This window comes from Podarcis bocagei (genome assembly GCF_964188305.1).
Source record: "Podarcis bocagei genome assembly, chromosome: 1".
NCBI lineage: Eukaryota > Metazoa > Chordata > Lepidosauria > Squamata > Lacertidae > Podarcis > Podarcis bocagei.
Genome location: NC_138125.1, coordinates 63,560,152 through 63,580,979, shown reverse-complemented (window position 1 = coordinate 63,580,979; position 20,828 = coordinate 63,560,152). Strand labels below are relative to the sequence as shown.

The following is a 20,828-nucleotide window of genomic DNA, read 5'->3' as shown; positions in this document are numbered from 1 at the left end:
GGGAGACATATGTTACCATGGAAACCATTTCAGCCATTACCCTGACAAGTAGATACACAATGTAGGAATGGTTTTTCACAGTAATGGAAAATATACACGAGATTAATCCCATTTTCTGCAAACCATCTGGCACTAAAGTTTATAATTTCTTTGCAAGTGTGGAGCTACATTTGCAAAGGTTAATGTGGCAAAAGGGGGGGGTGAGGTGATTCATCATGTAATGAATGAATGGAGTAAGCAAAAATTTTGAGAACTAAAGGTTTCTTCTTCTCCATAGTACTAAATTATAATGTTTGAGGGGCTTGAGTCCTCAAAAAAAGATAGTTGCCTTATACTGAGTCCATCTAGTTTAGTACTGCCTACTCTGACTCTTCAGGGTTTGGGGCAGGATTCTCTCCCAGCTCTAGGTGCCAGGAATTGACCCTTGGACCTTCTGTATGCAAAGCAGATGCATTGCTACTCAGCTACAGCTCTTCCCTCTTAGAAATTAAGTTTCTGTTGTATTCATTGTGATGATCATACCAAAGGTATTCTCTCAACATTCACAGGAAACTTCCTATTACATTTTGTCTGAATTCCTTGTACATAGATCCTGTGTGCTCAAAGAAAGGTTGTGTTTGCTTTCAGGACAAGAGGGCTGGCAGTGGACCCAGGTTTTAACAAAACCCAAACAGCTGCAATGCAGTGATTTTAGTGTGTCCTTGTAACTCCATAGATACAAAGGTTTACCAACTCTTTTTTCGAAACAAGATAATATCTTGGGGAATATATTGAGGAATATGATCGTGAATCCATCATTTCCCACTTCATATAAAAGAACATGAAGCCCAATGTATACATTAGGATTAAGGATAAAGTTCTGAACCAGCTTCATTAACAATACTTTTGCCATAGTTGCAAATGGAACAGATCTAAAACTGTTTCAGCCACCAGTTACCTCCAGTCAGCCAAAATCAACTTGATCATGCTGAGACTTCTAGGTGACCTCCAGATAAGTGTGACGTGGATTTCGGCTGCTCCTCCTATCACCAACTGCCCATTCTCTAGATTCTCAAATTTGTACTGAAGCTCAGGAACAATTGTAATGGTCTCCCAAAAGTTGACTTCTTATCAGGAGGCCTCTAAAGCCTATTGGAGGACACAAATGACCACCAGAAATAAAGGTCAGTGTGAAGCTGCAAAGTTGTTATTATTGTTGTTTAAATGTACAAGCAAGAAAAAACACCACTCTTAATTATTTTAAGGTAAGAAAGAGTAAGTGTCAAACTTCTACCCCGTAAGAAATTATGGAGGCAAAGGAATCCCCTTTACTTCTTCCACAGAAAGCCACAGGACTTATTTGTCTGCAAGTTGGTAAGCTTAACCCACCCTAGATGGAGGGTGTCCCGTGCTTGTAAATTTCATTCAATTTAACCAAATGAGTGTAAGGTTATAGCCAGTTTTAGATTCTCTATTACATATAGTGAATGGGAAAGCACAGAGCTTCATTTTATACAGAGTAGCTCAGGAGCCAAATTACAGGTTGAATGGGAGGGTTCACAGAGCAATGATCAGATTTTTTTTAAATGCACAGATACAAAGTGACTCTAAGACCTGCGCACACCCCTAAAATTACATTAAAATGCTATATAGCAAGCATAACTTAACCCATAAAACCAATAAACATACTAAATCAAACAACCCAGTGGCAAAAACCAAATAATAAATTCATCCATTTCTAAATGCCTGAAGGAAAATAATATTTATTTATTTCACATCAAAAAGCTGGCAACGTGGGAGAAAACTGTATCTCCAATGTAAATCCCATTTTCACAATAGCATAACCTTTCCTCTGAGATATCTCAACAGAAGCATAGAAGACAAAGTATTTCATGTAATCCCTATTGAACTGAATGGAAGATATGCAGCAGACATGCTTGGTAGATTGCACAATTCCCCACTAGACTGCAATGATTAACCATTACATGGTTAAACAGAGGGAAATAAAAGGATTACTATTTTATATGCCGACCTTCTACCAACAGTCAGCTTGCAGAGAATTAGAAACACACACACCAAACAATGTTAGTATATAAATGGTGATGTAATCTAAAGATAATTATTTTTACGATTTTGTCTGACATCAATCACAGGACAATGCAGCAAAAGGGGAAGGAGCCGGAACTTCGATTAACATGGAAATCACTTATTGTTATTCAGAAGGAAAAGGGAATTGAAATTGCACCGTCTATATGGAATACAACTTATCTAATTAAGGAGATACACCTAATGATGTTCTGCAGCACTCAACAATTTATGGAGCACAAAAAATATAGAAATATGAGATAATGAGAAATTCTACATGGCATAACTTATTTATCACTTTTCTTGCCAATGATTTCCTAAACAGAATGAACAGAATCAGAGACAAAGAGAGAGGAGATTGTAGCAGCATTTAGCTACCAAAAAGAAACCAATATTACCATTTGAAAAGATACTATTAATTGCAGTATGCATATAAAGTAGTGACCTGGACTGGGGCAGGGTTGAGCATCTGCTGAGGCCCAAACCTCACTGACAAGAGCCCTTTATATATTGACACTAAAAACTTGAACTTGGGCAGATAGCAAATCGGCAACCAGCACAGATCTCTGACCACTTGTGTTACATGCTGACAAGGTCTCACTCCTATCAGCAGTATGCTGATGACACTCAACTCTATTTATCCTTTACAGCTGCAGGTGAGGCAGTGGAAGTGCTGGACCAGTGTCTTGCCTCCCTAACGGACTGGATGAGAGCCAACAAACTGAAGCTCAATCCAGATAAGACTGAGGCAGTTAGTGGGTGGTTCCTCCGACCAGATGGCTGGGAGATTGCCTGCTCTGGATGGGGTTACAGTGCCCCTGAAGGAGCAGGTTCATAGCTTGGGGGTACTCCTGGATCCTTTGCTGTTGCTTGAGGCTCAGGTTGCCTCAGTGGCCCAGAGTGCCTTCCATCAGCTTTGGCTGGTGACCCAGCTACGCCCCTATCTGGACAGGGATAGCCTAACTGCTGTTGTCTATGCCCTGGTAACCTCAAGGTTAGATTGCTGCAATGTGTTATATGTAGGGCTGCCTCTGAAGACAGTTCGGAAACTTCAGCTGGTGCAGAATTCAGCGCCCAGGTTGCTCACCAGAGCAAGATAGTTTGAGCAAATTACACCGATCCTGGTCCGACTGCACTGGCTACTAATTAGTTTCTGGTCCCAATTCAAAGTGCTGGTTTTTACCTATAAAGCCTTAAACAGCTCAAGACCACAATACCTCAAGGATCAACTCTTTCCATATGAACCTACCCAGACCCTGAGGTCATCTTCTGAGGCCCTCCTTCATGTCCTTCCTCAAGAGATCCGGAGGGTGGCAACATGAGAATGGGCCTTCTCTGCAATGGCTCCCTGTCTATGGAATGCTCTCCCCAGGGAAGTTCGCCTAGTGCCTTCATTATACACCTTTAGGCACCAGGCAAAGATGTTCCTTTTCAACCAGGCCTTTGGTTGTTCCAGTTTACATCTTATGCCCTTTTAGAATGTATTTTTAGGGGGCGGGGCTATTGGGTTGTTGTTTTTATTTTTATTAGGTATTTTGTGGTTTTATATCCTGATTTCATTCTGTGAACTCCCCTGAGACCCATGGGTATAAGGTGGTATATAAATTCAATAAATAATAATAATAATATCAGCAATTGTGCTGCAGCATTTTGCATTAACTGGAGCTTCTGGATCAAGTGCAAGGGAAGCCCCCACAGAGTGCATTACTATAATGTAGCCGTGAAGTAACCAATGCATGAACTATGGTGGTCAGGGTTAATAAGAGGAAGGTTGTTCCATCTTCTGGTCAGCTGCTGATCACACTGAGGTCTCAAAAATTAAAGAACACTTTGTCTATCTCCATATTCAGATAGAAGGGTTAATTCACTTCTTAAATACATAAACACTTCAGCCTTAAATACATACCGTAAATGTGCACCTTCTTAAAAAAAATGGTTGCTGACTTCCAAGTATCTTGTGATAAAATGCTTCCTTATTGAGCAAGCCAGCCTAGACTTGTCTGTCTTAACAGATGTGCTATCCAGTTATTCTGAAATTCCAGAACATGCTTCATGCCTACCTCATTTGAGAAGATTCCAACTGGTTTTGATAAGTTCAGTTTTAAATCTCTAATAAGCACTGCAAAAAATATTTGCTGGAACCTGATAGCAGGCATCATAATGTTAATGGAGAATATTTTTTTATGCTCAATAGTGTATTCCCAGCTACTATTGGCTAGATTGAATACAGGGATGGCCAGGGATAGCCACATCCACTGTTCTTTACTATTGGCCATGCTGTCAGGGGCTGATGGGATTTGTGTTTTGACATCTGGTGGATACCAAGTCGGCTACCCTGGCTATATAAACTTCATGTTCTCCTTTCCATTTTGTGTGTGTGTATTCATTGCAGCAAGAAAGTCTTGTTCATAGAAGGCATTTCATTGTATCACACCCCATATTTTAGTATCCTAACACAAGGCACGAAAACTTAAAACCTTTTGAAACAGAATGGCCAACTTGAAAAATAAATAGGAGAGATATCCAAGTGAAACAGTATCTATTTTTTCTCGACCTCCTTGCCCTTCTCTCATTTTGAATAGCAGAAGTTGGACATCTTTATTTATTGAATTCATGGGCATTCATATGGTTAGTTTTCCTATTTATCTATGTTCTGGCTTTGTGGCTTACACTACAAGTTGCTCTTAGAATCATAAAACATTAATACTTTGTGATTACATACTCCCACCCAGAGGAGAAAGTGGTTGCTATTCAGGCTCCTTAATTGTCGCAGATTTTATAAGCCTAATTGGCTTTGGTGACATAGCTGGGGATTTTGCCTCCTTTCTCACTAAAGATGCCTTTGAATGAACTCCAGGCCCAAGCTTACTTTAGCCTGCAATACACCATAAATTTGTCTAATCTGTTTTTAAAGTCAACTTAGCTAAGGGCCACAACCTCACCCTGTGGCATGAAATTCTGTATGATAATTCTGTGACTTGTGTAGAAGAGCTTCTTTTCGTCTGTCATGTATGACGGTGAATTTGTCACCCCTTTCCAAAGTCATCTAAGCTAGACAAGCCAATAGTTTTCCCCTCCCCATAAAATTCTGAGATTTGTTTTGTGGAACCTGCTCTCCGAAAAATACACATGTGCTAAGTTCTTTTATTCCAGAGGGGCCTGTGTTTCCTTGAGGAGCAATGGTGTTATATACACTAGCACATAAATAAAAAGACTAGCTGAAGCAAGTACTCCACACTGAGTTATGCAAATCTGCACTCACTTTCCCAGCATGCTCCCCTGTGTTCACAGCAGGAAAAGCAGGCATGCTGGGGATATAGCAGAGATTACAAAGGCTCAGCCTTATTTACCCTGCAACCCAGACATTCACTCTCACAGCTAGAGCCATTTCCTTGGTAAAACACAGTAATTAAAGCAGCATTGTGGCACTCCAGAAGCTGGGGATGTAGCACAAATACAGCCAGCAAAACATAATATATGTGCAGAACAGAATATGGGCATCACCAAACGGAAAGGCATATTAATTTATATTACAATTATTACTAAATAAGTATAGATGCCCATTAATAAATATTTCCTGGGCAGCTTACAAGCAAGGCAATTAAAAAAACAACAATATATACTAATTAAAATCAACAAAAGAAAGTTTGACTGTACAGAACAAGTCCCTATGACAGTGATGCTCACAACTTTGGAAACAGCAGTGTTAGTGAGGGGGGGAAATGCATTCTCTAATGTTACCTTTAAAAGCAAGTATTTCAATTTTACCTGCTCGAGCTGACTGTTTGCATACTTGATGCTTCAGGGACAGGGTAATGTGCGCTGCTGAGCCGTGTTAAAGAGCAGCCATGCGAAAAGGACTTGCAAACAAGCAGAGAATGTCAGGATATTGCCCTCAAGATGCAGAATTTTGAAAAGGTCAGATCAGCAATAAGTACGCTAAATGTATTTCGCCATGAAAGTACCATAGAAACAGCTGGCGTTTGTGGATCACAATTGTAACCAAAGGTCAGAATGTGACTCCCTTTCTCAAATTGCTGGTTTCACTATGACTACCTGTGCGGTTGTCACAGCTGACCCATCTGACAAAAAGAAAAAGAGAAGAGCAGCGATAGCCATGTTGCCTTCATATATCCACACTTGTCCACCACTCACAAGGAGAGCTTGCAGTCGCTCTGTAGCAGGGGAGGCATTAACCTGTGGCGTGATACCATACCAGTGAGAAATCTGTATGGATATTGCAATCACAGGAGAAAGATCCACATGGCTGCAGGATTCACATAAAGAGTTCTGGAGTGACAGCTGCAGAAGTGGCTCCTCAATCATGTTTCTATGTACTGTATATGAAAGGACCTGTAGATGTGGTTATCAAAAATCACTCTTAATTTTGGTCCCCTCTCCCTGTATATTAGTCCTGGTTTACAACCTGCGAACAGTGGGATATAAAGTAGACTCGTGTGATTTCCTTCTGTTTCACTGTTTTCTGTGAAGTTTGACAGGCAAAGGTTAGCAATAACAGAAATTGTCTCCAAATCCAAAGATGTAAAATGATGGTTTGAAATAGGCTTGTAAGGCAGTGCTTTGCTTAGAGGAAATGAAATTTCAATGGAATGAACCACAGACACAGGTCCAATATATATTTAGCCGTTGTCGTATCTTCTTGCCACTCTAAGAATGTTTAAGTCAAAAGATATTAGTTAACATTCAAAATATGGAAACTGAGGTGATTAAATCATATGTTTTGCCTGCATAGCAGGATTAATCACTCTTCTACTTACACTAAGGAATGCTACCTTCTGAGATTCCTGTTTTCAGAGCTGGGCTGAGACACTTGGCGACCGTGACATAAAATGAAAATAGCAAGGGCCTTGCAATCTTCTATGCGCATAAATAAAAGCTGCCTTTTAATGATGCCCAGAATTTGCCATGAGCTGTCAACCTTGTGCCTGCTGAGGTGCAATTATCTTTGGGTTTCCTATAGTGAAGATTGTCTTACCTTACACTGTCACCGGGTCCCTTTGACATTATTTACAGCTCAAGACAGATTGACTTCTTCCACATTCCAAGAGAAAGAAGCATAGTGGACATCAGAGGGAGGGAGGGATGAAGGAAAGTAGACTAGAGAAATAAATGTGCGTGTGTCCCCTCTCTCCATGGCTCTGAGCAAAGAAGTAAAACAACAGGGTATGTACTGAAGTTGCGTAGAATTGCAGAACACCTAAGAAATTACCTCCTATATTATGACCAGCTGCTGATTGCTGAATTTATATAAATGTACTGCAAAGTCAGTAGCCTCTTCGTGCGTATGGAAATCTCTCCCATTGGGAACCCATCAGAGCTTTATTTATGTGTTAAGATATTTATATTGCAACTTTCCACTTTATTGCTAAAGCAACCAGAGCAGCCTCCTTCCTCAAACTATAAAACACTCAGGGAGTGGGGTGGAATCCCTAGAAATACAGTGGTACCTTGGTTCTCAAACGCCTTGGTTCTCAATTACCTTGGTTCTAAAATGCCTTGGTTCTCAAACGCTGAAAACCCGGAAACAAGTGTTCCGGTTTTCAAATAGTTTTCAGAAGCTGAATGTCCAATGTGGTTGTCGGCTATTGTTTTTGGGGCACCTGCACCAATCAGAAGCTGTGCCTTGGTTTTCAAATATTTCGGAAGTCAAACAGACTTCCAGAACGGATTAAGTTTGGCACTTTTGTTTTTGCTATTTATTTTGCGTTTTTGTTTTTGAGGCTTTTTTAGTTAATTTGTTTTTGTGACTGTGTGGAACCCAGTTCAGCTACTGATTGATTGATTGATTGATTGATTGTGTGACTGTGGAAATGGATGAAAGCCCCCCATCCAAACCATGCAGTGCAGGTAAGAAAAGAAATTATTTTTAATTTTTATCATCTACAATACTGTCTTATTTCTTTTATACTACAGTACATTGATTATTGCTTTCATTTTATGTATCAATGGTCTCGTAAGATAGTAAAATTCATGTTAAATTGCTGTTTTAGGGGTTGTTTTTAAAAGTCTGGAACTGATTACGTAATCCCTTTTGCATTACTTTCTATGGGAAAGCACGCCTTGGTTTGGGAACGCTTTGGTTTTGGAACGGGCTTCCGTGACAGATTAAGTTTGAGAACCAAGGTACCACTGTATATAGTAGATTTTGAAAAATGAGCATTAGAATCCTTCTCAAGTTCCATATGATTTCTGTCTCCCCACCCACCCCAGCCTAACTCGGCAATGGAATGACATTTTTGAAGGATTGGAGTTTCATGATTGTTTTAGTTAGCATTTTAACCCATTGCTACCCAGGAGGATTTGGGCTGGAGATGCAAGTTCATGAAAAGCAAGAAATTATCCTCACTCCTCCATGCTTTAAATCCTTCAAAAATGAAGCCACGGCAGTTCAACAGACAGGACGTTCCTCTACGAAACCACGACATTCTTCTGCTGATGCTGAAATAGCAATCGCAGTACGCTGTCAAACTGATGCATTTTTTGACTGATGACTGCAGCATACAAAACAGGCCAAGCCTGGACTTCAAACCCCTCTTGACTTTAACTGACCAAGAAAAGCCGCACGAAAACACAATCCCCTGAAAACAAAAATAGAAACAGAGATATCTGGGGTGGGGAGTTGGATAGTCCAACAGCAGGAAAATGTTAACAGTATTGTAAAAAAAAAGAAAATGAAAAGCGGTTGCTATATTGGCACACAAAATGCAAGCAAACACACACAAAGAATTCATACCAAAGTATTCGTAATCAATTTATTTATATACCATGTTTCCCATGGATTTGTGCTCAAAGCACTTTATAAAAAGTAACCATATAATTACAATAACAGTAAAAGATACATTGATGATAATACATAACTACAATAGAGATTCTGACTAAACATTAGGGAGAACGTTCTGACGGTAAGCTGTTTGACAGTGGAATTGTCTCCTTCAGAAGGTTGCGGACACAGCTTTATTGGGGGTTTTTAAACAGGAGTTGAATGGGTTCTTTAGCTGTGATTTCTTCAATGGCTAGATGTCCTTTGTGGTCCCTTTCAACTCCACAGTGCTATGAGGCAACAAGAAACAACTTACTAGGCAGGGCAGAGCTGCTATGCTAGCTTCTCCACAGGCGGGCCTCTGTTGCATATCCGGGAAGAGGGAAGGGAGAGGCAGCAGGGAAGTTGGCATGGTGCAAATGCACTGGCAGGAGCACCCAACTGGCTCCGCGCCTGCATTTGTCCCATAAACAGACCCCTGTGTTGCAGTATAGACAAGCTGAACAATGTAACACAACACAGTGGCCAATAACAATGGCACTAAACACTATTAAGAGACTAATACAAATGATCAGAAATTACAACCAAAGTCTCTAAATCTTCTTCACCAGTCATGGTAGAATGATTCAAAAGTTCGATATGTACATAATCTGTCACCAAATATCGCCGGAACAGAGTTTCCGGATAACCAATCTGTTTCATTCAATGTTTCATCAGCCAATCTTGATCAATTCTTCATCAGCCAGACTTGTAAGAATTAATATGAGAAGGATGCAGTTCAATTTCTTAACAAGCCAATCTTACATGTAAGCAAATACAAACACTGTAGAAAATATACTCTGGATCAGTGCTCATATGATACTGTAGTGACTACAGTATCATATGAGCACTGATGAAGAATTGATCAAGATTGGCTGATGAAACATTGAATGAAACAGATTGGTTATCCGGAAACTCTGTTCTGGCGATATTTGGTGGCAGATTATGTATACAGTGGTACCTCGGGTTACAGACACTTCAGGTTACAGATTCCGCTAACCCAGAAATAGTACCTCGAGTTAAGAACTTTGCTTCAGGATGAGAACAGAAATCGTGCGGTGGCAGCGGGAAGCCCCATTAGCTAAAGTGGTGCTTCAGGTTAAGAACTGTTTCAGGTTAAAAACAGACCTCCAGAACGAATTAAGTTCTTAACCCAAGGTACCACTGTATATCAAACTTTTGAATATTCTACCATGACTGGTGAAGAAGATTTAGAGACTGTGGTTGTAATTTCTGATCATTTGTTTCAGTCTATAAATAGTGTTTAGTGCCATTGTTATTGGTCATCATGTTGTGTTATATTGTTCAGCTTGCCTTTGTCCCATGGCACCCTCCCTTCCCACCTCTCCCTCCTGGTAAGCAACAGGGAGCCACCTGCTCGAAAGCATGTGCCGTGCCTCCGCCACACCTGCTTCTGTTACTCAAAACGCGTTTCAATTATGAGCACTAAGAATTTGACAATTAGTAAGTCACTTAAAATAGATAAAAGGAGATGAAGTGAGCATACAGGCAATTAATATCCCAAAGTAGCCATAAAGCGTCTGACAGTAGTAATGGCTTGTAGGCTCCCCTGGTCAGCTCACTAAGGGTTTTGAGAATTACCTGAACAATATACCTGTTTACGAGGGCTTTTAATTTGACTGTTGACGCTGTGGAAAGGTTTGCTGCGGATCTCTTAATGATGAGAGGCTTTTCTTGTTTTCTTTTTGCTGTTGATTATAATGGGAATGTGCATGCTTAGGTTAAGATGGGTTATTATTATAGGAGAATAGGAACACAGGAAGCTGCCTTATACTGTGTCTGTCTGCTGGTCCCTCTAGCTGAGTATTGGCTGCACCAGCCGTTCTTAACCTTTGGTCCCCAGATGTTGATGGACTACAACTCCCATCATCCCTAGAAGCTTTCTATTTCCCTATGTTCCTAAATGGAAAAAATTAACACCCTAAGCAAAAAGCCACTTTCCCAGATTCCGTACCATACCAATGCTGGCTAGGGCTGATGAGAGCTGTAGTTCAAAATATCTGCAGCCTTTCACTCTGTTCTTGTAGGAAGCTTCCTCTGTCTTCACATTTCCTAAGCTGCAGAGCTCAAAGAAGTACTTGAAGTTTAAGGGACAGATTATACTCATGGTGAACCACATCAGTCAAGATAAAAACCTTGTTATATAGCCCCATCTTGTGGAACAAGGAAGAAAAAGTAACTGATTTTATAATAACATAGGCAGGCTTCCCAGGAAATTAAATATTATGCCCACTTGAAAGGAGTGCAATCTGAATTATGTGATAACAGTTTGTCAGCTATGCTAAAGTGTTGCTAGAATTTCCAGAGAAGTGGTAGGATGTGATTTACACTGCTATAGAAAATGTTCCAACTTTGCTTTGCATTTCAGCAAATGCAAAGTTTCTTACATTGATGTAAAGCATTAAGAAGTGACATTTTTTATAATGCTACTTGATGAAAACTGCTCACCTTCACTGCGAAGCAAGATTTTACAAAATTGGCTAATGCAATTACCCAGTTCCAAGATTACCGAAAAAGCCATTATCATGAACTGAAAAGCATTAACCTTATTTGACCTCAAAGTCAAAGTATACGTGGTATGCTATTACCAAAAACTAGCACCCTGAGTAATTGAGGAAAGTACATTCCACACAGATAAGCTTAAATGATTATCACTATTAATAACCAGAGACAATATTCTTTCCTAATTAAGGCAATCAGCTCAATACCCTCAACATGACTTGTGACCCATACTGGGCCTGCTTATTTAGTGTCGTAATACAGAATGCAGCATATGGTTTTGAATGGGGGGGAAAGGAGCAGTGGGATAAAATAGGACCATTGTGTCCTGTATATAGGTTAGGCGGCAGCTTAGTGTTTGAGGTGTAATACTAACAATATTTTATGTAAATGATAGGACCACACAGGTCAACAATCACTGTGCTTCCCCCTTGATCCAGATCTCTCGTTTAATCAAGAAGCATTCTTTCCTTCTGCTCAGATCCTGCCCTGACATCCCATCCTTCAGAGCTGACCCAGGCTCGATATTTTATTTTATTTTTAAGCTAAAGAAATAATGGCACCCATGGAATATCTGGAGGATATATGGATATGGGTACTTCCAGGCCATCACTATTTTCAGGTGGGATTCAATCATATACAGTACCAGCAAATTCAGATTCCACAATTATATTTCATTGGGAGATCTTACACAAGAAACCTGCTTCCCCAGATGATCAGACATTTTGCAATGAGAGTATGGGACGGCACTTGTTTTGATACATCATCCAACTTCCCCACAAACAATTCAGATGAAGGCTTATTAAATAACCAACATCATCTAATTTCTCTGCAAACAAATCAGGATGAATGTTCAAGTAACTGGTCATCTGAAAGCAGCCTATATCTGGAAAGTATATCAGTATCTAACATCTTTCCCTCCACATTTCCCAAAGACTTGGCCAGAGTATAAGCAAAATAATCTCCTATGAGATCTGTAAGCAAAATGAAACCTGGTGGAGGAAGATGTAAGAGAGCAAGCAAATAAAACAATCACAGTGGATGGTTATGAATATCCCCCTTTCTTTTCCTCTTTCCTTTTCTTTCCTTTCCTTCCATGTATTTAAGTCAATGGATGCCACCAGAACTGTTGCCAGATCTGGAAGATCCCAAGTCATATGGCAGTTGTGGGTAGCATTTTGTTCCATTAAAAGTTGCCTCAATGGAAGTCATGCACAGAGTTGCCTCAATGGAAGTCATGCACAGAGGTTTGATGGTAGTGCCAGAGTGCAGGACAGTAGCTGGAAGCCACAAAATGCCTCTCTGCTTAGAATATGTGTGCCTCCGTTAAATGCTATGTATGGGAATTTGTGAGCCAGGCTAGGGGGTTGGATTCTTGTGGGCTACTGATGCTGTTAGGCTTCATTTGCCACCGGTGTGTATGAGACAGTCATTCAAATTAACACAGATGGGAGGTGGTGCCAACAACTATACCCTTTCCTTGAAACCTGAATGGAACTTCCAAGTCTACAGGAAGCTCCATTCAGACATTTAATGAGTATGTGTAAGTCAGGGATGGAAGAACTAGCAATCATGATTCTGCCTTTCTGGCCCAGCACATTAACTGGAACATGCTTTTTGAATGCTCCTATTGTCATAGCTTCCTAGCACAAGTGGGATGCAGGCATAAAGCACCATACTCTCAGCCCTTGCAGTTTGTAGCATGCCCGGAAAATGCAAATACAGTAATCTTAAAAAGCAGCAGACGCCACTTGTCAGATCTTCAAAGCCGGCTGGATGGGAAAGCAGAAAATATATGGAATGGCACCGTCCTATAACTAGTCGAGGATGTGAACTAAATGAACTAAAAGCTGTGCCATGCTCTCCCATCGTTATGGCCCCTGTAATATATTTTCCCCAGTGTTCTAGCCATATATCTCAAGGAATAAATGGACACCAAATCATTTCATGCAGTGCTTTTTCACAGCTGTTGCTCGCTGTTGCACGGCACAGCTCTCTTGCAGTGGGAAAACCCACACTGATTCATGCTGTGGAGATTAAAATATTCCCAGAAGTCCTTTCACATTTATCTTTGTTTTACAAAAGATTATACTTCTGCTGTTCCTGTTCTGCATTGCTGTTGCATTTATCTGCTCAAAAACCCGTCTCTGAAGTTCCAGGATTGGGGCAAAACTGAATAGTACCAAGAGTTTGCCCAATGTGGAAGGGAAATCCTAAACATAAACTCCACTCTAAGAGTTGCGGCCAACTAAGTCCTCAGCAGAGGAGACCCACTGAAATTAATTGGATATGACTAACTGAAGTCCACTGATTTCAGTGGCTCAACTTTGCCTATGAAGTATCTGAAACGTTTTCTGGTTTGTGGGTGAGATCTTAATTTCTCCATGTTTGGCGAAATCTGACAGGTGGGCAGGGTCTCTCTCTAATCAGGTGATGACATGCTTTACAGCATTGATTGTCAGGATTTTAAAGTGCAGCATGGACTGTATAACACCGGATATACAAGATTTTAAAGTGCAGCTAGTATAACACCGGATGAATGTGCTTCCACGGCGAGGACCCCGTGAGGAGTCTTGCCACGGCATTCTGCACCCGCTGGAGTTTCTGGATCAGTTTCAAGGGCAACCCCACATAGAGTGAGTTACAATAATCAAGCCTGGAGGTGACCGTCGCATGGATCACCGTGGGGAGGTGAAGGCAAGAGATATAAACACTGAGTGCATCTTATATATGTAACTATCCTGAAACGCAAGAATTATTCCACGTCTCTTTTTATGTTCCATGCTATGAACACAACCTTGAATCTTTATTTATAGGATATTTTTCCTCCTCCTCCTGTCGGGTTTTCTCATTTATGAAGTTTCTGTGCTTTCATCTCCATTCATCAGTTCTGAACATGACCAGTTCCATCAATTAATCCAACTCATGTTCCCTTCCTCCTCTGATCATCCATCAGTTACAGCAATCACGTTTGAAACTCTGTTCACTATGTATTTCTACTGCTGATAAAAAGTCACCATCTGTCTAAACATCAGTTTAAGGTTGCTATGATCCTTGAGAGGGCAGGACAGGTCTAAGAGCCTAGGGAAAAAGAGGGAGAAAAGAAGATACAGAGAGTTATGGGAAGCCTAGGAAAGACAAGATGGAAAGTAGGATCCAAAGGAACGAAGAGAAGAGGACAATCGCAAAGGGAGGAGTCTAAGAAGAAAAAGAACACCAAAGAAGCTTTCAGGCTGTCATGAATTCCCAGTGGGATCCGAACTCACATTGCACAATAAAAGTTGACTAGGGTTCCTTCGCAACAAATCAATTCCCCCAAAGATTTGACTTTTTTTGATAAGGAAAGTGAAGGAGAAAATGTACTGTGAAGTGTTGGATAACACTTGCTTTGGGGTAACATCATATAACCTCCCCAATAAAAAATAAAAAATCAGACTATGCATTAAATAGCCAAGGTTGTCTAGCCTCTCTTCAAACAAACCTGTCTGGAAGTAAGTCAAGAGGGAAAGTAGACAGGAGGTCAAAGATAAAGGGAGCTGGATCACGTATACAGTGGTGCCTCGCAAGACGAAATTAATCCGTTCCGCGAGTCTCTTCGTCTAGCGGTTTTTTCGTCTTGCGAAGCAACCCTATTAGCGGCTTAGCGGATTAGCGCTATTAGCGGTTTAGCGGCTATTAAAGGCTTAGCAGCTTAGTGGCTAAAAGGCTATTAGCGGCTTAGAGAAAGGGGGGAGCGAAAAAAATTGCAAGACTTGCAAGACTTTTTTGTTTTGCGAAGCAAGCCCATAGGGGAATTCGTCTTGCGAAGCGCATCGAAAAACGGAAAACCCTTTCGTCTAGTGGGTTTTTCATCTTGCGGGGCACCACTGTACATAATGAACAGAAACAACCAGCCAAGTTGCAGCAGAAGCAGATTTAGGGTGAGTATGACTGGTTCACCCACAGTGAGCACCACAAAAATGACTTAGAATGGAAGGCAAGAGGCAGAGAGGTGCTGAATTTTGGCATTGCACAGGGCACTGCTGAAATTTGAAAGCCCAAAGTCCACCACGGAGTTCTGGCCTGTAGTAACAAGTTAAAGTCTTTGTAGCCATATTGGTCTTGCTAAACAAAAATAGTTAAAATAACTGTTTTTGAAAATAATAACATTAAAAATCACAGAACAAATTAATGTATTTATTTGAACAAATCAGTGTTTAGGTTGCTTTCACAACATGTAGGCTTGGTAGAACTATCATACAAACACACTGCAAATGCATAGTAGTTTTCAGAAAGAAGTGACAGGGTGTTCTGTGGTGTATTTATCCTGTTGGTCCATTATCCTAACATTCCAGCTGGATAATCTCTCCTGTAGATTATCAATGCCAGAATTAGAAATTGACTTGCTTTGAATGTAAACTCAAAGCTTATCGAACAGCCTTACAATATGCCATTATACTACAGCATAATTAGGTAGGTACTGTATTATAATGACATTTTGTGAGGCTGTGTGTGAAGGACCTTACCACGTAAAAGACAATGGACAAAGATTATTGAGTTGCCACAGTGCCATATTGCCAGGGGTACAAATACCTACCCATTTCACACATACCAATAGCAGAATCCTGATTTTCAAATAATCAAGAGTTTTGGTCCAATAGCCATTTTCTATACAGTGGTACCTCGGGTTAAGTACTTAATTCGTTCTGGAGGTCCATACTTAACCTGAAACTGTTCTTAACCTGAAGCACCACTTTAGCTAATGGGGCCTCCTGCTGCTGCCGCCACACCGCCAGAGCACGATTTCAGTTCTCATCCTGAAGCAAAGTTCTTAACCTGAAGCAATATTTCTGGGTTAGCGGAATCTGTAACCTGAAATGTAACCTGAAGCGTATGTTACCTGAGATCCCACTGTATATGGGTCTTCACAGCCGGTTCAGTTGTAACCTGTCCCCCCACCCCACCCTCTTTAGAAAACAATATATTTGAACTGAAGTGTTCAAAACAACTTGCAATCACAAAAGCAAGGTGGCTCTGTTGGGATTCGCAGGATACTGGATAAGTCTGCAGGCTTCAACAGGATGATGCAATACTCTGCTGGGTCAGAGTGACTCAGCAGGAGTGTGATTAGTGTAATTGGCTAGAATCATAGAATCATAGAATCATAGAGTTGGAAGAGACCACAAGGGCCATCGAGTCCAACCACCTGCCAAGCAGGAAACACCATCAGAGCACTCCTGACATGTGGTTGTCAAGCCTCTGCTTAAAGACCTCCAAAGTAAGAGACTCCACCACACTCCTTGGCAGCAAATTCCACTGTCGAACAGCTCTTACTGTCAGGAAGTTCTTCCTAATGTTTAGGTGGAATCTTCTTTCTTGTAGTTTGGATCCATTGCTCCGTGTCCGCTTCTCTGGAGCAGCAGAAAACAACCTTTCTCCCTCCTCTATGTGACATCCTTTTATATATTTGAACATGGCTATCATATCACCCCTTAACCTCCTCTTCTCCAGGCTAAACATGCCCAGCTCCCTTAGCCGTTCCTCATAAGGCATCGTTTCCAGGCCTTTGACCATTTTGGTTGCCCTCCTCTGGACACGTTCTGGCTATCACCTGTTTTAAAAAGGAAAGCCTGTTTAACAGGGGGTGTGGTGGTTGTGCTGTAGTGTGGTGGCACTGTGGTGGAGAGTATTCGTTTGTAAGTACTCTGTATGGACTGTTTCTTTGTAAATGCCTGTATATAGCTCACATTAAAAAAGGACTGCACTGAAAAACCTAGAACTCTTAGTGTTTCGCTGAAAACGCCACGTGGAATACGCGGCAGGCTCAAGTGTCAATAGCCAGGGTATTTAGACCACATACAGAGCCAATGAACATCTCTAGCGTATAGTAACCGCTCAGTAGTCTGTAGGTGCAACTGCTCCTCTCATGCACACAAACCATCACTATCATAGAGCATGGAGTTGTTGTGCCTTTTGGAAAATAGACACTGTAAGGATGGGACAGCAGGAATATCTCTGTCTTTTCATTGGAACTTGAGAGACTTGGGGGAAGAAAGATGACTTGAATGAGATAAATGTCACACACACCCCAACTCAAATCTATGAATGATGGCTAATCTACTTTAACAGCTATTATTTTACAAAAGAGGAAGTTCATACCAATGGATTTAGCAATCTACTGTTATGTGGAAGTAAAGCAATTAGCGCTTCTTGGTACCACCAAATCCCAAGCATCACTCAAGAGAAACTAGAAGATACTGTGTCAAACAGCTAATTACAGAGGAAACAATTTCTGTGTGGAATTCATACTTGAATATTGGCTTCACCAGGATGAACTGGAAATTAATTTGAACACTGTACTTGCTTAACTAGTGCCCTTTCTCCCTATATATCTGGCTTCACTTCTGCTGTGCTCCCCCAAATCCTATATACCTGAAAAAGGCTTGACATTACAAGCAGAGCATGATCTATTAGAAACCACTTTGAACTGAAATTGAAATATTCTCCTCTTCACTCTGAAGTGAATACTAAAGACATATATCAATCTATAAACCTGTCTGCATTGATTGGCTATTATTTATATGGAGGTGTTCTCTCAATTCTAGTTTGTTCAAAGGCCACTCAAATTGCAATTTGAAAAACACATCAAGGGGAAGGCAATCTTTTTACACTCATCATCGAGATAATTGAATAAAGCATTAAGGTGCTCAGTCATTTTGCTGTCTAAGTAATGGTTATTATCTCAAAAGAACTGGGAGAAGCTTTACTGTTCATCAAGTCCAATTCCAGAAGGTTATAACCTTGTGGTATTATCTCAAGAGATTACACTAATCTCTTTTAGAGCATTTTTCATTGATGGGCCCCCAGTGACCAAACCTTGGCAGCTTCTCACTTTCCGGCAATTTTCCCATTGATGTTGTTGTTTTTATATGGGGGGGGGGGACTGATGGATGAGGAAAACCCTCAAGAATCCAAATATTCTGAAAAACTATTTCTGTGCAAAGAATACTGATTACTACACTGGCAAGTATTGTTCTAGCATTCTTTTCTCCGTTTTTGTTGCCATCTTGTTGCTTAAAAAGACAAAAATTGAGCCCAAAAGTCCAACCATCATCAATGGCAAAGGACAACCAGGTGCCAGTACATGATTGGAAGCCAATCCCCATAGCAAGGGAGAGGGTAAGTATTCATCATCATCATATCTGTAGTAGTAACAATTCACTTGATATCCTGCACAACAGAGGTTGAGGACATTAGGACCAGGGGCCAGATTCAGTCCTCCATCCCTCTCTAGCCAGTTCTTGTGACTCTCCATAGGCACCACCCCTCACCAGCTCTGTGCCTTCCTTGACTGCTTTTGGCTTGTCTGCATCCTCAGCTGAAGAAAAGCCTAGGTCTTTCCACTTTCACTTCTTTTATTTCTTCTGCCCCTCTGTTGCATTGTTACTCGTCCCCCCTCCCTTTTCTCTTTTACTCAAAATGTACATTATAATCTTTGCTAGGAAGGGTACACAGTTCATCTCCATTGCTCAGATTTCAGGAGATGGTTTGAAGGCACATGTACTGTAATATGGCAACTTTGCTGAAGTGAAGCAGGTCAGATCTGTGCCTAGCCAGGTGGCTGCTTGGGGAAAAAATTATCTCATGGAAAAAGAGAGATGTAATGCACTGAAGTTTATTAATAAAGTTACTCGGCAAGACACAATCTACATTAAACTGGCATCATATATGGTTGTGGCAGAACCTTGCATACAATATACTGAAGATACACACAAAAAACCCAACCTATAACTGAAAGGTGTATCAATTTATGGGATTAGTTACAAGTGTGAACCCATGAATGATAGGTATGGGGTGCAAAGTCATGACTAAAAAGGAGGGAGACATGCCTCCATGGAATACCAGCAGCTAATATTCAGAATAATCCCTGTCTCCAATTTTTTTATTTGTCTTGAATCTTCCAACATTCAGCTTCATTAGATGTCTATGAGTTCGAGTGTTAGGAGAAAAACTTTTCCTAGCCACTTTCTCCATGCCATGCATAATTTTATAAATGTCTAGTTGGCATCCATCTGTCTCAGGAGAAAAAGGACCAATGCACCTTTGGGAGTGACGTCAAACCATCCAGTGCCTACTAAGGCTGCAGAGATTGATATGGGAGAGACATGTTTTGTTGCAGCTGGGGCAGATGAAGGCTTCCGGTTGTGTTGACGTAGGTGTACCATGGCATTTATTCTTTCTGCGCTCCTCCCAGCGGTCATCCCTCCCCTGGTCACTGCTGTGGCCAGACGACCGGTCTCCAGCCACTGTGATCATCTGCAAGGGATTCCCACACAGTGGGATTAATGTTGCCAGCCTTCACGTCACATATGCAGGCATCTTTGTAACACAGAGTTCATCTGCCATCAGGCCTGGTGCTTGAAGCCAGCTCCCTGTGGAGCACGTCCTTGGGAACCCTGCCACCTTCCATTTTGTGGACATGACCAAGCCAGCGCTGACAGGAGTGCAAACATAACGTGGGCTTGCAAGAGCTCATCTTTGCATGAGACTCTGCCCTGCCACGCGATGCCCAAAATCTTCCCGACGCAGCACACATGACAGGCGTTGAGGTGTGGCTCCCGGAGGGTATTTAAGTTGCCCATCATTCACTTCCATAAAGCAGTGTGCTCTACACACAAGCCTGATAGGCCTTCATCTTGATATTAGTCAGTAGCATCACCTTTTAAATGCATTATTATTTAATGACTTTTTTGTTTTCTCTTGCCAAAAGCGACTCAAAGCCATTTAACAACAACAAACAAACAAACCACCCTGAAATAAACAAAACCCGCACATACCTATATTTAAAAAAAATACAGGGGGGACAATTTGATTTTTAAGGGGGGCAACTTGCTTGGCAGGACCCCCTGCTTGGCAGGGGGTTGAACTCGATGGCCCTTGTGGTCTCTTCCAACTCTATGATTCTATGATTCTATGAACTTGGAAGCTTGTTTAGACCCAGTTAATGGCCTTTTAGGCTTCCTCCACGCGAATAGGAGTTCACTTTTTGAATAATAAGAATTAATTGTCACGGGGTGGGGAGGCATCAGGATTTTAGAGATGCTTAGGTGGGGCATGGCCAAAAAAAGGTTGGGAACCACTGCTCTAAACTAAAAATAAAGTCCACAACGCTGAAACGTTTCCTCGTAGGGGAGTCCCTTTCTCCCACCCCCGCTGGATCATCTCGGGTGTCCTTTTTTTCCTAAACCTTTCCCCAGCCCTACAATATCTTTTGCGAGGCGAGGCGACCAGAACCCTACGCGCAGCTTCGCAGGTCCTCTGAACTGGCCGTTTCCCTTCCAGTTCCTTCCCTCCCGATCTCTGGCATGGAAAGAGACTTTCCTCCTCCTCCTCTTCCCAGTCCTTAAGACGCGCTTCTTTCTGTCCTGCTCCTTCCTTCTCCGGC

General features: G+C 41.3%; 1 protein-coding gene across 1 annotated transcript in view; it reads left to right on the top strand.

Moving 5' to 3' along the window:
• FANCF (FA complementation group F) overlaps window positions 1-20,828 on the top strand; it is a 315,286-nt gene that overhangs the window by 145,290 nt on the left and 149,168 nt on the right. The window lies entirely within an intron of this gene.